The following is an 18,532-nucleotide window of genomic DNA, read 5'->3' as shown; positions in this document are numbered from 1 at the left end:
TGTCGCTATAACGGCGCGGACAATGTGTGTGCATGTGTGTAGAGAGAAGCGTTTTTGAAATTACCAACAAAAAATAATAGAAAATTCAAATAGTATATACCCGAAAAGAAAATTACACATGCATTAAGCCCCTTAAAAACTCTGTGGAAAGAAAAATGTGAAAATATAAATAATTACTTGCGTTGTCTACGCCAAAACGCCTAGAAGTAGACCAATCTTATTTATAATAAAGATAAGTTGGCGAAACGTGAATTCAGCGAAAGGGAAAATTTGCGAAAATCGGAACGGTAAATGTTATGAAAAGTGAAATTTTAAATAAAAGCGAAATTATTGTGTAATGACATTGAGTATTGCGAGTGGCGAACGAGTCACGACGGCAACGACAACAAGAGCGGCGAGACGGGAGTAAAAGCAGAAATAGGAGCAGCAAGTTGGCAGAAAAAAAGCTAAAGTATGCATATCTGTAGAAGCAGAATTTTCGAAACCAAAGGAAAGCCAAAAACAACAAAATACAAAAACGCATAACAACAGGAGCGCAAGCGAAGCGAATTCGAGCACAAATCAATTTTCATACCAATGCATGCGACACGCACGAGCACGCACAAAAACGAAGCTTGAAAACATAATTATTGGAAATATGGTAGACAGACTGACTGGTATTTTTTTTGTGGTACGCTACTATACTCACTGACCAACAGGACATTGGATTCAGCGCCTAAAAGGCTACTCGGCGATTGTCGTTTGCTATGTAACCGAAGTTCGCATGGCCTATCGCTTGTGCTCTAAGTCGCTTTGCTGTTGTGCATTTATCCCTACGCTGTTCCCATTTCGCATTGCTTACACAACGTTCAACAGGATGCGCCCGTACGTGTGTGTGTTAGTATGTTTTTGTGTGGGTGTATGTGCATACTTTCGCCGTTATTGCAATCGCGCGTGTGTTTTTGTTTTTGGTGTGCTGCTTCGTGTGCGCTCGCGTTTCATATTCGCTTTGCATTATGACACACACTTCAAGCGAACATACACACACACATGCCTTTACATATAAGACCAAATATGTATGTTTTCTAAAGTAAAAGTAAATGACATTTGATATTTCCCTTTCACTGTTTTTTTGTTTGATGTCGCTTATTAAAATTGAAAGCGTCGGAAAGTGTGTCACCACTTGCTTTTGTATGGGGGTAAGCGAGAGTTTTGCTTACAACAAAAAAATCTTTTTTTTTTTTTATTTATTAATGCAAAAAAAAAAAAACAAAAAAGATTTTCGTTAGCTTGCTAACAATAGCAAAAAAGCCATATAAAAATGATACAATTTCGCGTGTGGCGCCTTAATGTATGCTTCAGCCAAGAAATGTTTTGCCAAGAAGCACTCAGAAGCATTGCGGATTTTGGCATTGCGTTGGGTAGAAAATATTTAAATTTAATTGTTAGATGTTTTCCTTCGCAAATATGGCCAAAAAGTCTTTGCATACTTTTCGGATTAACAAAAAAATATTTACAAGCGAAAAGTGAGACAACTCTGTAAATATTTCTAAGTCCGTGTTTCTACTCCGACTTAAATAGGAAGTAAATTAAATTTACAACATTGATGCCTAGTTCGTTCTAAAATTAAGCGAGAAAAGTTGCACGATTATGGAAGACTGGCTGGAAGCTTCAAGGCAGGGCTTAATAAGTAACGAATTGGCATATCTTCTGGAATGAATTATGAACACTAGTTCTTTGTTTATACAGCGAGGACTTCTAACAAAAAAATATGGAAAAAGGTTAACGCTTTCCGAAATCTTTTTGTACTGTCACGGAAAACGCGGCATACTTTTGGGCTTACGCAAAATTTTTGAAAGGTCGAGTTGTGTGTTGATAATAAACGCAATAAAGAGTTTCATTCATTGGCAGTCTTTCTCATCTCGCACGACTGCAGAGATCCCGATTCTTAAAAAAAATCTATTCTTTTAAAAAAAATTTGTTTAATGTTGCAAACTTTTGAGCAGAGCGTAGTTTGTTTTTGACGAAACGAACAAATATTCAGTTTTGGCGTTTGGCAAGAATTAATTGGGATATGTTTCTTGCGGCCACCGTGGTGTGATGGTAGCGTGCTCCGCTTACCACACCGTATGCCCTGGGTTCACACCCCGGACAAAGCAACCTCAAAATTTTAGAAATACATTTTTCAATTAGAAGACAATTTTTCTAAGCGGGGTAGCCCCTCGGCAGTGTTTGGCAAGCGCTCCGGGTGTATTTCTGCCATGAAAAGCTCTCAGTGAAAACTCATCTGCCTTGCAGATGCCGTTCGGAGTCGGCATAAAACATGTAGGTCCCGTCCGGCCAATTTGTAGGGAAAATCGAGAGGAGCACGATACAAATTGAAAGAGAAACTCGGCCTTAGATCTCTTCGGACGTTATCGCGGCTTACATTTATTTTATTTTTATGTTTCTGCAGAATTATGTGTGATGAGACGGTCTTACTTAGGTCTGCTGGTTGAAAGAGGCAGCACAGCTTGCAAGATGGGTAGAATTCTATGGCGATCCCCAACTCTTTTAATAAGGGGCGATTCCTCCAGTACCTACTATCGCTACGGAAGTTAAGCACACTGTTCCTTTATTATAAACACCAGGTATGTCGTAGAGCAGTCAGACTGCTCTGCAGCGCAACTCATTTGGATATATTAGTATACCCAATAGCATAACCAAAAATGTTCGTCTCGTGTACCACATTAATCCGCTTTGTTTGTTTACCGGCTTTTTTTTTGACTCCACATTCATATTTCTTGACGAACTAAAGCAGTAAAGCCCACTCGAAAGGTTTGCCCCTCCCCTTAAGAACCCGCAACTGACAAGTTGCGGCATATTCCAAGCTGAACTAACAGCCAACCAGCCGAATACTCGGTAGGTGCTCTCTAAAAACCTTACGACCCGTGGCGATATTTAGGAGCGAAATAATTTATTAAAAATATTAAATGAATTTAGAAGGAATTCGCTGCTCTGTGTATCACAAAATTGTTGTAGCTCCCAGCAATCTACGGTACACCAAGAAGTTTCGATACCAACGACCTAGCTAGGAGCCAAAAACCCCGCTGGGGCTATTGTTGCATTAACAGCGCCCGCGAAAACAATGACATATAGGGGCCAGATGTGAGAAAAAACCAAATATCTAGCAAATGTTAATCTTTCCAGATACGCTGGATGGATTATGACCACTACTGTTGAGAGTAGTTTGATAAATTTTAATGTTTGCTTAAAAGATCTGAACTCGTTTTTCATTGAATGCTTGAAGAAAGCGAGGAAATCTCACGTAACAAAGGAATAACAAACATCTTAAGGAGGAAGAACGCCTATTAATCGTAAACTTATTTAGTACTGCAGTATTCTAGCGAAAGAAAACAATTTGTTGTCTACTTTTTTGAGGAATTGCATTTCTTTTAGGGGCAAATTTCAAAAAAGTTAAAATTTCATAGAAAAATGTTAGATTCTGAATTACATTTCTTAAAATATTGATAATAATAAAAAGTATTTGCATGCGATCTACAAAACCAGAAGTAATCGCCGCAGTTTTAAACAGTATAATAACAGTATAATAGTCACGCGCCAGACAGTAAGAAGTATTGCATACTTTTAGGTGCATACGAAATGTTTTTAGAGATTTTGGAAAATTGATTGTAGAGGGAGCTCAAAATAGAATATAGTGCTCAAATGTGCATTTTAAAATTTGAAATATGATTAAGCATTTCAATAGTAACAGACTCTTGTTGCAAATTTTTCGTAATACCTCTTCTTCTGCGCTTAAATGAATTGTGCTCTGCTTTCACTAGCAGATTATTATCTTTTTGAGTTTTTTCCTAATGAGCATACCCAATGGACCAGCTTAAGTTTAGAGTATTGACATTAGTAAGCTGAAAATTACTTCGCACTTTTGGGTTTTTATTTTAAAGTTTGAATGCAATGCTAAGCTTAAGCAAATCCCAACGGAGTGGGGGAATCAAATTTACAACATTCTATATCAGAAACAGAGGCAGCGCATACGATCGCAACTTGGTAATTTCAGCAACGATTGAAATATTAAAAATTCAAAAAAACTTCGGACGAGCTGAATACCGAAATTTACTGCATGTTGATTTGCACTTACTTGGCTGTGTGTGTGTGTGCGCTCTTTTGTGTGGGTTTGCATGCGTAACATTTTTCTCATATCTACCCTATAACTTGTAATTTTGTTACAAGGATAGTGGCAGCAACAGAGAAAAAGAAACGGAAACTTAAAATACAAAATCGAAAAATTCTACTTGCATCTGTGTGTGTGCATTTCAGCGCCATCAGTGTGGTAGTCAGTTGCTGCCCAAAGCAAATACCGCATGTACCACAAAATCCACAACAATGCTGACAGCAAAGTAGGCTACTCTCGCTTGTTTGTTGTTGTTGCAAATGTGGAGTCTTTTTCGATGTGCTCATATTCTGCTCAACAACTTAATCGTGTTGTTTGCTGTGTGCTTGTTGTTATCGTATTAAAAATTGAGCTTAAGTAAAAAGGATTCTTCGCAAGCATTTGTATATGTGTATGTGTGTGGGTCCTTTGTGTGCATATATGCGTCAGCAATTGTAAATCCAACAGCCGCTATTGAATATTTCAGTTGACTTTACCACAACACACAATACCAAAGTCAACTACACTCGATCGCTTTTGTTGTAGATGTATGTCACTGATTGTTTTTGTTGGCTTTCATGTAGTTCTTAGCTATTTTTTTTTTAAACTATCGTCATTTTCTCTTTGACTTAGTCAGCGCCTTATCTACAACTAAGCTGCAGCTTATAAAATATATAAAAACATTCTTTATGTCATTGTGTCTATTCCTGCATGGCTATGAAGTGAAGTTTTTGGAGCGTTTGAGTTAATCCCAATAAAATGAAATAGCTAAACGCACACAGACACACACACAATCTTTCAATGCTTTTTTGCTTCAACAGATTTACTATGTTAATGCTCGCCTATGCTATGCATGAAAAGCTGTATTTATATTTAAACACACACGTAGATAAGCGTTGCGTTTTCAAGATTGTCTGCTCTGCTCACCCCTGATCTATTTTGTTTGGGTGTCCTACACGAATGGAACTGAATTGTTTATGCAATATCCTGCTGAAGAGCTACAACAACTTCCTGTATCTGATTGCAGAGTCTCTCATGTTTGATTATGAAATGCTCATATGCAAGGGCTTATGTGGCTCTGTGTTTTATATATTAGATTCCTCATTGAAGCACACTTTTAGGTTTCATCGTAAAATCAAGTTGATTCGAACAAGTGAGTTTACTGCAGTAAAACAAAACAAACCGAAAGGGAAGAGAAATCTCCAGAATAAGCTTAAACCTACAAGTGTTGATCTATATTGGGTTCAAGATTATTGCGGATCCTGGAGCTCAAACAAAGATTTACTCATTCAACAAAGCTTAAAAAATTTGTTTTGAAAATACAAGGGAGATAAACTGCGCGCGTAGAACTCATGCATAGTGAACTTTGCCTTGAGAAAGAGCACCTACTTTTAGTCATAGTGTAATAAGTGCATAATAGAACTGAAGACAATACAAAACATCACCGTTATGAGTAGTTGATTTAATTAATTATTTCTAGTGTAATTTAAGGTTCTGACAAGGAATCGGAAGTATGTATTTGGATTCGAACTCAGGTTTTATAATGATAAAATGATAAACGAGCCATGTTGGTTATACAGTTGTCTTCGGCAATTCATTACACGAACAACTCATCCAAGAAACAAATCATACTGCGTACAACTCATCCCACGGTCAACTCATCCTAGGGACGATTCATTTCAGAAAAGTTCAGCCCAGGACAATTCCTACCACGGACCATTCATTACACGGACAGGTCATCCCACAGACAATTCATACACGGATAATTTTGTCCTCCATTCGATTATAAAGGATATTTTAATAAACTTAACAATGCAATTTGACTACTAGAGAGTTTTGTATAATTTTTCAAATAAAGGCTCTCTGAAATATCAAAAAATATGTGCAAACAGGAAGATTTCTACAATTACTTTCAGTTTTCTTCAGCCTAACAGTATGCAACTTTTGCTTGCATGCCTACCAATCTGCACGAAGTGGTTAGTCCATTATGTTTTTCAAAGGATAATATCAGGTTGCCATATAAAACTCTATTTACGTATACACGAAATGGCGAAACTAAGCTCGTTTCTAAAAAATGCTCAAGTAAATTAGGTGCGCCTGGAGCCATGCATTGTTGGGGATTATATTTACCAATATTTGCGAGATGGCAATCTTTCTATGAAATTTGATTATTTTTTCTTCTCGAGGAAGGTGAGAACCCTAATTTGTAACGGAATACTTTTAGGGCTATATGTTGAGCTTGAAGAGATTTCCGGTAATCGAATTGAAGCGATAGCATTTGCAGAAAACGGGCTCAATAAAGTTTGTCCAGTTGAGACCTGGAGAAGACCAATTTGGGCCTTATAATTTATTTGAAGGCGTTTGCAAATAGATTAGAGAAGCTTTACGTAGAAACGAAATGAGCCGCCGACGACTTTGCGGTCGTTCAGGAGCACCCTTCTGGCAGACTTTGAGCCTGAAACTGTATATGGGCGCAATAGGTGATGCTGCAGTAGTCATGTGTTAAATTTTTTATTGGTACGTGCGCCAGCAGTCCGGCAACTCAGAGTCACGTGAAGCTTTAGGGTTCCTGAACACATAGCTCCCAGCGATGGTTAGATATTAATAGGGTAAGGTGAAGAGGCAACGATTGACGATTGGCAGTCGGCTTGTTTGAGTCAAAACTCAACAGCAATGATGGATGTTAGTTTATATTGGACTATGGTTTCCAGTTTATTGTGGCGGTAGTCGGATATTGGTAGAAAATACTACGAATAATCGATTAGTGATCAAACGCTGGGCTATGATAGCTTGCAGTAATCTCTTCTCACTTTGGAGCTGATGTATATTGATATGCAGCAGAATATCGGCCAGAAAAGCCGGTGCCAAAACGAATGCCGTCGTTATCCATCAACTGCTTGACACACCACAAAAAGCTCAGCGAAGTTTTAGACTTTTAATGGCTCGTAAAATATTCTTTTATATTCAAGTAGACGTGAAATTGCAGAAAATATAAGAGCTAGCGCTTTTTGAGTGAGCTTTTGTGAAACGAATAAATGACCAAAAGTGGAAGCAGTCCAGATTTCAGGTAATTGCTACGATTAAGTTCAGCCGGGGGTCTACTAGGAGCAAGGCGGAATCGGCTAGTCCGCGGGGACCTCATAAAGGCTGAGAGAGCCGATACTGTTAACTGGTAGCTACAAAGAGGTTAAAATCGGTAATTATGAGTGGCGTCGATTGTACATTCACTGCAGAATCACAATTCTTAAATATAGGAAAATGAATATGAGCTGCACCTAACAATATGCAACATATCAATACTTGCTTTACAACTCGATTTTGCATTTTTCATGTTGCATACTCTTAGGCGCAAGTGCTTTTTAAGAAGTTTCAGTCTTTAAAAGTCTATACTAGAGCTCTTTTTCACAAAAAAAGAAAAAAAGATCTATAAACAAGACTAAACGAAAACTTCCCTGTGACGTTTCCGTGATATTAATTTAGTGGAATATGATGTAGGGTTTAATAAATCAAATGAGAAAAATCCGTAAATGTATTGTAAAGGAAGTCATAAATCTAATAAATAACTTGTCTACTAACATACAAGTTTAACGATGTGCAACGCCTAAAAGCGTACTAAAATTTATTTACCAAAATCTCTCATTGACTCAGTTTTCTATACATTACGTTCTTTAAGGATATCTTTTTGTTTTATTACTTTCTATTTTCTACTTTTATTATTATCTAGTGCTTGCTTTCTTACTTCCTCGGCTTCATCTTCTGCTGTGTTTTTTATTTCTACGTGACGCATTTTGTCGTTCTTACTTTCAAACTCAACTTTTTGGCGCATTGCCAGCTAACTGTGGCTGTTGACTAAACCAGAAATACAGACAGAAAGTCACTTTTTAGGCCAAGTTGGGTGACGAAAGTTTCAAATTGCTAAACAAACTTCTGTAGCTACGGAATAATAGAGCTATTTAGCGCTGTTGCTGCGCATGAAACAAATCTGAAAGGGTGCAAGCAGTTTAAGAACATTTTGAGATATGCAAGACGGGGGCCAGGTGCGGCACATAAACCGGCAGATCAATAGAAGCCATACAAAAACCAGACAAATGTAGAACGCTCAAAAACTAGCTGGAAAAACAGATGCGCCCCAAAGTGACACTTAAACACAATGCCACTGCCATTAAATGTTGTATCTAACCACTTTTTTTTTAACATATGTATGTATGTAGTTATGTGTGAGCATATATGCAACAGTGATGGCTCAAAATGACCTCCAATGTCAGCTGTCAAGTTGCATTTGCGACGCTTGTCAAGTTCTGTGCAACTACATGCATTCTGCCTTGCCTTGTCTTTTGGCTGATTGATGGCAGCGCGAATATACGCGCATAAAGGGTGGGCCATATGGTGCTTTGCCTTTATCCAAAATAGTAGTTTGTTGGGTATAATTTCTTCGAAGAAGCAAATATTGCCATTATTTTATAAACTCTTTTCTGGCTGTCTTTTAAACCGATTTCCCAAGACACTGCTGATGTGGGTTTTCTTATCTCGCTGACAAATTGCCTACTCGGTATTTGTGTGAGGCCCATAACCTTGCATAGTGGACAGTTTCATATTATATAAGGAATTTTTTTTATTCAGACTTGGCGGGTTTTTTTTTATCATAATCTTGATGAAGCAGGGAATTAAAGAGAGAGGTCAGAGGTATACCTACTGAATGATTTTCGGAAAGGATGTGGGCGGTCGTCCCCTCAAGGCCAGCTCATCAGCTTTACGGCTCCATTCAATATTCCCGTTTTTAAAAGGCAATGTAAAACATCTTCATTAAAAACCCTGGAGACAATCTTGAGCTATCGAAAATTATCCTAAAACTATCCCGATAGAGTTTCAAAAGCCCAAAAGATGATCTTGAAATCATCACTGAAAGAAGTCATAAAATTATCTTGGAAGAGTCTTTAAAGTCCTGGAATAAACATCCCGAAGGCACCTTGAAAGCAATTCCGAAACAATCCCGAAGAATCCGCAGCACATTCCTTAAAATAATTTCAAATATGTCCTGAAATTAGCCCGAAGTTATACCCGTTATGATGCATTGATAGTAACGAAAGCAACCCCAAAGTAGTTCCGTAATTGATTAAAAAAAAAACAAATATATACAAATAAATGTAAGGCGCAATAGCCTCCGAAGAGATCTAAGGCCGAGCTTCTCTTACAATTTGGGTCGTGCTCCTATTTTATATTCATATTTTATATTCAAATTTGCGGGATGGGACCTACTTGTTTAATGCCGATTCCAAACGGCATCTGCAAGGCAGATGAGTTTTCACTGAGAGCTTTTCATGGCAGAAATACACTCGGAGTGCTTGCCAAACACTGCCCAGGGGCGACCCCGCTTAGAAAAATTTTCTTCTAATTGATGAAACTTGTTTCTAAAGTTTTTGATGTAGCCTTTTCCGGGGCGTGAACCCAGAATCTTCGGTGTGGTAGGCGAAGCACGCTACCATCACACCACGGCCGCCGAACCCTAAAAATATGCAGAAACAATCCCAAAAGGATCATGATTATATCATCTCCAAATTATTACAAAAACTATACCGAAATTATTTTCGAAAAATTGTAAGAAGTTAGTACAAAAATGTTTTCAAAACAATCCTGAAATATTACGGATAATGTCCCGAAATAGTCCCAACTTATACCAAAAATAATTCCGGAACGATCCCGAAGTGGTCCCTATATGAACCCAAAATTATCAGGAGATAGTCCCGATGGTGTGATCAATTCCTTTTTGGACGGCCATAACCGTTTAAACGGTTAAGCGCCAATTAAGTGCGCAAGTCCCAGAATGACCCATACAACAATTGTGAAAATATTTCGAGGTGATCTTCAGCCGTTTGTTAAGCGCCAACTTAGCAATTGATTAAGATCCTAAATGAGTTCGGCAGTGAACTCGCAACAGGGAAGAAAAAGCGATCCCAAAGATTAAGCGTAAATACTCCCCAAATAATGTCAAAACTATACGATCTGACGGTGTCTCAATGGAAGGCGGGTGACATTGCTCATTTTCACAAAATTAATAGAGCCCGATCTGTGTGACCCTTATACGTAAATCATAAGTCTTACTCAAATAGGCTTAGATGTATGACTCTTCCATTAAAAAGTAATAACTAATTCCAAGGGGTATGGCCCCCCTCCTCCTTTTCATAAGTAAAGGCTATCTGCGCCAAATTTCACTACAATCCGTCAAGCCGTTCTTTTCAATATACACCACAACGATAAATCTAACGGAAGCGATGCTTGAATATATCCAATTGACAACGTAGAGAAAAAAAAAACTATATATGACACACCCTGTATATTCATAAACGCCATATTGTTTCAGTGGAATTCGCATAGCGTACTTTTTCTAAGTTTTCTTCTGTCGTTGTAATTTTTGCTGTTATTGCAACAAATTTACATGCAAATTTTTTCCAATTATCAAGTTCCATTGCCATTTCCTGCATTTGCTGGTCGCATTTTGCCATTTGCGCCTATTTAGCGCCCTTTTAAAGAGACATGAGTTGACATTAACCTTTGGTAGCTCGCTTTGGTGGCACATTTGCTTTGTCAAGCCACAAGTCGTGATAGCCTCGTACACCTTGCCTAAACGAGCGTGGAATGGCGTACCTGTCTCCATAAGAAGCTTCCAACTACAACATGGTAGAGGAAAAGAAAACCAGAGCAGCTAATTAACGGGCTTTTAGCTGCTTACATGTGTGTGTATGTGTGTTGAACACCTTAGCGCGCTGGAGGGTGTTTTTCCTCACCAAACTAAGCTCGGCATACTTTGCATTGGATTTCATGGCATTACATTGGCTCTTTTCTTGTTTTTGCACGTTGCGTTTTTCATTTCTACTGCGGCTTTTCTTAATTACGTTTTAGCGTGTTTTATGCGGAATTCGCATGCTTTGTTTTTCTTCTGTGCTTATCACATTTTACCCAGCCCGAATAGGTTAATCGTTGCACTTCCTTCTCTCACCAACTATATACACTAACAATGCGTTCAAATTGACATTATTGCAGGTACTTGAGTTTGTGGCAAGCTTCGTGCTACTTATACTAAATAGTTTTTCAATTTTTGTTGTTATATCGGCCTACTGATTTGTAAGATCGCGGGTTTGAATCGAGCTCAAGGCCTAACAATAATTATTTTACCATTATTATTATGATAATTTTTTTCTTAATTGAAAAAATTATTAAATTAGAATAGAAGAACAAAAAAATTTTGACAACTGCCAAAGCTCGTTGTATAGACCCATATCGGGAACTGCTAAATTCCTTCATTGGCAACGTTTAAGCGCCGCTGCTATGACCATTCAGCCGTCACAGCGGTTTTTGTTTGTCTTCATTATTCCTACTTCTATTCCGGTACTTGCCAATTGATATTCATAACACTGCGACATCTGTTGCAGAATGGATGTGAAAATTGGACTTGTTTGATGGCAATGCTACCATAGTGTCATGCAACAGATGTCGCAGTGCTGTGAATATCAATTGGCAAGAATCGGAATAGAAGTAGGAATAATGAAGACAAACAAAAAACCGCTGTGACGGCTGAGTGGTTATAACAGCGGCGCCTAAACGTTGCCGATGAAGGAATTTAGCAGTTCCCGAAATGGATCTATACAACGAGCTTTGGCAGTTGTCTAAATTTTTTTTTCTTCTATTCTAATTAATAATTTTTTCAATTAAGAAAAAATTTATCATAACAATAATAATGATAAAATAATTATTGATAGGTCTTGAGCTCGATTCAAACCCGCGATCTTAAATATTTTTTCAAATTTTTTTCTTTGCTTACTTTTTGCTCATATGTACGTTATTCTTATATTCAGACTTTCAGTCTACTCTTTGCCGTATAAACCTAAATATTTTCTCTTAGCACTCTCTAACTTCATTTCATGCCCAGTTGTCCTTTTGTACGATATTCAAAGTCTATGCCGATTTTGTGTAACATTTTTCCTTCTCGTTTAATTCAATTATCGATCTGTTTGGAGCTCATTCACTTTATTGAGTTTAATGTCTAGAGATGTTTTATATTGCTGTGCAAATTGAAAAAATATTTATGTCAGCTTAAATTAAACACTTATTCATCGAAATTCAGCACAATTCACGGTATTGTATTCTGTGTAGGACTTCCCATAAAACGCTGTAGAATCGTTGGAATTATTTTGAGGCTACTCAGCTTAGTTTATATACTTTTGCAGCTGCTTTCAGCTCAGCTGAATGACAACAAAATTCAGGCAAGTGTATTCTGTGCAGAACTTCTCGATAAAATTTTACGCAATCAGTGGAATTATTTCGAGGTTATTTAGCTAAAATTAAACTTCTTCAGCTGCATTCAGCTCAGCTGAACACAATTCAGCGCAATTCAGCATATTGGGACCCGTGTATCACTTGCTAAAATTTGTGGAGAGTTTCTGGAATTATTTCGCGGATACTTGGTTTAATAACTATACTTTTGCAGGTGCTTTCAGCTCAGCTGAATGCAGTTCAGCACAATTCAGTTCAGCTATTTCGCGTAGGGCTTGTCGAAAAATTTCTCAGAATCATTTGAATTATTTCGAGGTTTTAAGCTTAAATAACACTTTTCCAGCTGCATTCAGCACAGCTAAATATAATTCAGCACAATTCCTCATATTGTATATTAGGTAGAACTCCTGGAAAAAATTCCTTAGAATCACTCTAATTATTTTGAGCTTATTCAGCTTAATTCAGAAACGTCACATGTGTTCTGTTTAATATTTTGCTAAATTTCAAAGGGAAAGGGTTCAGCATTTTCCTAGTAATCAAACCCAGTGTGCGATTTTGACTTGTCTATAAAATCATAGCAGACTTTAATAACATTTTTAAGACATTATTCAGAGGCCTGGCTAATAGACTAGAGGAAATCTGCTTGTGGTTACTACTTTAAACTCAATAGCATATTAATTTTATTCAGCACTTGCAAAAGTTGATTCAGCGCTTTTATTTTATGCACAAATTAAAACTAGGCACCTCGTGGTTATATTCAGCTAAGCGAAAACTTATTCAGAGTAAGATAGCTAATGATATAATGCATATACAAGTTTTGAATGAGTTAAGTTTAAGATTTATTATTAATTCAACTAGCTCTATAACTCTATTTTTAAGCAGTTTAATTATATATATCTTTTAAAACTTAATTAATTAGCTCGGTTATCAGTGCATATGAATTAACATATTTGAAATAACTGAATGTGCTCAGTGCTCTAAGTTGCTGGTTTCAGCTTAGGACTAAAAAACACAAAGTAATGAGAACATATTCAGCGCAATTCAGCTCATGATTTTCTGAATGAATAAGTTAAGGATACAAAATTTCCAGTTAGCTTCAAAGCCTGCACACCTTCATTCAGCGCCGCTTACGCAGAAGTGGTGATTCTGTATAAGCTTTGCTTTGCAGATTGGTATGGCAAAAAAAATACCATATATCATATTTTTTTGAGTATTTAGTATATAATGACGCTTTTGGAATAGGAAATATAAAATGCAAGGAACAAATACTACGCTTTGCCAAAATTAAGCAAAATTGTTTGCACTTTTTGTGATGGCTTAAGCTTAGTTGACAACTATTTACTGTTTTCACTTAGCACAGTGCAATTCAGCGCTAATAAAACAATTCAGCGCTATTCAACACTATTCAGCTGAAACAAATTGACGTCATATCAAACATAAAACATGCATAAAATCAACTAAACTTGCTTCATGAATTAGATAAACCATTAGAAATGCATAAAACTCAAACAACAAACTTTTGAGTACTTTTGTATAAATTTTTTTACAACAATTTTGCAGCTACATATTTGCATACAAATATGCACACATACTATAGATATGCAATATATTTACGCTTTTGGACTTTAAAGCCATTAGTAGCTGACATTTTGGATTCTCGATCCACTATTTCAACTTTTTGGAAAAGCACAAAGTTTCTCACTTGAATCCCAATGCGCTGTACAATGGCCAGCTTTGTTTCGAAATAAATATTTTATATGTACATATGTATTTCAAATCAGTATAATAACAGCAAGGAGTATGAATTTTGATTCAAGTATTTTGTTGTTGTTATGGCTATAATTTTCATAGAAAGCGTAGGTGTTACAGTTTGTCATTTATGAATACAAGTTTAGAGTTGCCAGATTGTATCTTTTCAAAAGCACCTTACTACAATTCTTGGAAAGATTAACCCTTCCACCTTGTCTCCAAAGGTGGCTGCAAGTGTGTGGTAACATCAAAACCCAAAAAAAAAATTAAACAAGGGTGGTATTCTTTTCCCACATTTGTTAAGTTTCTACGCTTCGAAGCTCCCCTCTCCACCCAATGTTTCCTACTACAACGTCTGCAAGGTAATGGCAACAGGATCCTTCCATTGATGAGCTAAGCTGTAAAATAAGCAGCAATCTGCCTAGTCTTTCCAATCTTATTATAACCAACCAAGTCTTCAGCAACTATACATATTCATGACGTGGGCGACGCAAGTATTGGAAATAAATGTTCATAGCATTATGTTACCCGAAAATACTCGGTGCGACGCTTGGTAATGACCTGCATTTTAGCGAGCATGTACCCGCAATCGAACCTAAGGTTTAAAGACCTAACAAAATCCTCAATTCTCTTGGTGGCAGCACTTGGTGCAAAGACAAAGAACTGCCACGAAACGTTTTCTTATGCCTACAGAACATCATCTACAAAGTGGAGCGGAGATGCTGAATAAACAGTTTAAGTTAAATATGACACCAACCATCTTTTCAGTTGTAATGTAGAATCAAAGTCTCTAACACACATGTATCTTTGGTGCAACCCTGTGGTGGAAACTGCCAGTTTCCGTGGATTTCTGTTAAAGGATATCGATGACAATTTGTTAATGATCGCTTCTATTGGACAGGGCGGAGCATTGCTACATCGATAACCTACTTAGTTTAATTTTTAAATTTAAAAAGTGCTAAATTATATGATTTAAGTTAGTTTGCACATATTTGGCATCCCTAAACTTTGCACAAACATAAGGTTTTTATTGTATATATAAACTAGCAGACCCGGCAGACGTTGTTCTGCCCTAAATTTGGCCTATTTGCATACATTTTAATAAGCTTTTTCAGTCTAACTCTGCCCTACCCCTCAACACTTTTTCCTAATCTTTTTATTCAATCCACCTTCCGTCTTTTTCGCTTCATCTCCATCTTCGCCTCATTCTATCTCTTTCTCAGTCTCCTTCTCTCTTTTCTCTTCTTTCAAGTTTTTCTCCTTGTTCTTCATCTCGTATTGCCAGTCCCAGAGGGTGGTATGTATTTTCTTCCAGTCCCATTCCGAGCCTCAGTCCTAGTCCCACTCCGAGTATCAGTCTCAGTCCCAGTCCTAGTCCTAATCCCAGTCCGTCTCTGGTATACTTCCCGGAAAAAAGCATCGTAAATACTAATATAGGCAAATTTATATACGAAATTCCAGGCAAATCGAATAGGATGTATGTAAATAGGTATGTGGGTATTATTAATTCTTGTCTTTATTTCGGCTTCGCATGGATAAAATCAACTAATCAGTCTTGCCAGGTTGATGCGACTAAATCGAATATCACAATGAACTTTAGAGCTCTCAGCAACAGCTTTCATTTGATATCCATAATACACACACATTCTAGGGGTATCCGGGTCCATGTTTTGGCCTATATCTCGAGACCCTATTCACCCAGGGGTATGAAAATTATCCTGTACTATAGCACTCGTCAACAGCTTTCATTTGTTATCCATATTGAATAAACACATTCTAGGGGTACCCGGATCCACGTTTTGGGCTATATCTCGAGACCCTAGCCTCCCAGTTGTTTGAAAATTATCCTGTACTATAGCACTCATCAACAGTTTTCATTTGATATCTATATTGTATTAACACATTCTGGGGGTACCCGGGTCCACGTTTTGATCTCAATACCCTAGGCACGTAGCGAAAAAAAAGGTAGACGCTGGCCGATTTTCAGACCTACCCAATATGCTCACAAAGTTTCATGAGAATTGGTTCAGCCGTTTCGGAGGAGTTAAGCCTCTAACACCGTGACAGAAGAATTTTATATATTAGATAAATATCTTCATGTCGGTATCAGAATTGAGTAAAAGTATTGAAATTGAGAAGGACACTTGACATTTTTTTGGCCAAAAAATATTATAGAAGCAACACCAGAGCGAATCAGGTTGATAAAATAAAAAAAATTTAAACAAATGAAAATATTCTAAAAACAAAAGCACTAGAATGAACAGTGTCAAAATCTGCCAATGACAAAACGAAACGAATTGGATAAAGCACTTTAACACATTTTTTTGTTTTTTTAAGAATATTTAATATTTTCGAATATTTATACATAAACATAAATATTAATACAGCTATGTAGATTTCTACGAAAGTTTGGTCCAATTTCAGCGTATCGGAAAATATTAAAGCAAAATATAGCGGTTGAGTTGTCACGTAGCATACTTTTAGGGGTCGCCTGTGACAAGCTAATGACAGTGACAATATTCATGTAAACGGAAATATTTCCATATGGATGCAGAATAATGGGGCTATACGTATGAATAGCCATTTGTATGTTTGAATTGATATGATAATTAAAGTTCTCAAAACTATGACAGTAGTTTGTTGAGGAAGAAGTGAAAAGTATGCTCAACTTCGTTTATCATTACAAATGCATCCGCATTTCGGTATATGGTACACACATACAACTATACATGATGCATATCCATTGGCTTCAATATGTATCGTGGGTTATTTTCATGTATGTATGTATATCATGTCAATAAACTGACAATTTATGGCTTGACAGATATGTTGGCACTCCACTAATGAATGTAAACACAAAAAAATAACAAACAACATTTTTCATATCACAAAAGCTGTGCACACGATAACGGTTATTTATTACATGCAGTTTTTTGTGCTACTTTTTTTATAATTTTTAAATGTGCTTAATCTCTTTCAAATATTAAAAAATTAATTTTTTCTGAAATTGAAATTGTAATTTATGTATTTGACAACAAAGAAATTATTTTTAGCTGCATTTAAGAGATTTGTCCATTTGGAGTATTCTAGCATACAGTTATAGTTTTCTTCCTCGAATGTGGACCAATGTGCGTCCACAACAGTTGTAGAAATCATTCCCATATACACCTACGATTCTAAGCTGAACGGTAAGATTGGAGGAGGGATATATTCAAAGTGCCAATACCTCTAACTTTCTTCCAGACTACCTGATTATTGTTGAGTTTTCGAAGCAAAAATATCAGCTAACATGGACGGTGCGACTTGGAAGAAAACCGCTTCATCAGCAAGGAAAACTTTATTTTTTAGCGACAGCCAAGCTGCCATCACATCTCTTGGCTCTCACTCCCTCAATTCTGAACTAAAACTATACTGTCGCCAATTTCTTGAGATGGCCCAAAAGAACCGTGTACACCTCACATGATTCAAGGGCACAGGGACATTAAGGGAAAGTGTATTACAGACGAATCTGCTGGACAAGGCACGACAAAGCAGATTCTTCCTGGCCAAAACCGCTTATGTATACCCTTTGCCACTTGCAAGCTAATGCTAAACGAGTACATCTTCTGTCAACCCAACGATAGATGAATACAGACCCTAGGTGGTCGGACATGTAAGCAAACCTGGTAAAAATGAGATATTAAGAAATTCCGATATATTTACACACTAAGTGTCAAAGTGTGTGCAATGACCAGCTGCCTTATTGGTATGCAGAAAGGCTAGGAGTATCCTATCGAGTTGTAAAGATGACAAAATGAAGGAAGCCGTGGAGGTAACATGCAACTTCAGCTTAACCTGGGAGCTTCCTTTCTAAGCCAGGTCGTAGAGTATGACAAAAAAAACTTAGACTTTAGGCCTCGAATAGGTTCGAAGACTAGACCTATTTGTGCCTACTTCAACCCTACATACCTACAAATCGAATAAAACCGCAAGGAGTCAATAAATATCGAATAAAAGTGGAAAAGTCTATGAAAAAAAGTAAAATCTTTTAATTTGAACAAAATCGATTTTTTTTTTCAATTCAATTCAAAAATCCTTAAATAGTCTTGCTAAAAAACTATAGGAAATATTTTTCACTAAGTGTATTTAACTTCCAAAAAATGTTTAAATAAAATTATTATATTAAAATTTCAACTCAAAATATACATCTATATTGTTTCTATGATCTCAGCGTGTCATTCTGATCTGGAATTACTACGCCCCTAAACATGCTACATATTAATATCCATAAATGCCATTACATGCCTCCATATACCCTACACAGCTATATATTTAGTCACCCTCTTCAAAGTCTGACATGTAAAACACAGATAATTCACGCAACTGCTTTATTTACGCTCTTTACTG

At 36.9% G+C, this 18,532-nt stretch overlaps 1 protein-coding gene across 2 annotated transcripts in view; it reads left to right on the top strand.

Moving 5' to 3' along the window:
• eag (ether a go-go) overlaps window positions 1-18,532 on the top strand; it is a 166,127-nt gene continuing 147,595 nt past the window's right edge. For both annotated transcript variants that reach the window (XM_067779544.1, XM_067779543.1), the window contains exon 1: window positions 1-287. The gene's annotated coding sequence lies outside the window, so the exon portion shown is untranslated. The remainder of the gene's footprint in view (window positions 288-18,532) is intronic.

Source organism: Eurosta solidaginis, chromosome 4 (assembly GCF_040869045.1).
Source record: "Eurosta solidaginis isolate ZX-2024a chromosome 4, ASM4086904v1, whole genome shotgun sequence".
NCBI lineage: Eukaryota > Metazoa > Arthropoda > Insecta > Diptera > Tephritidae > Eurosta > Eurosta solidaginis.
Note: the sequence above shows the minus strand (reverse complement) of the source record. Positions and strands in the feature narration are given on the sequence as shown.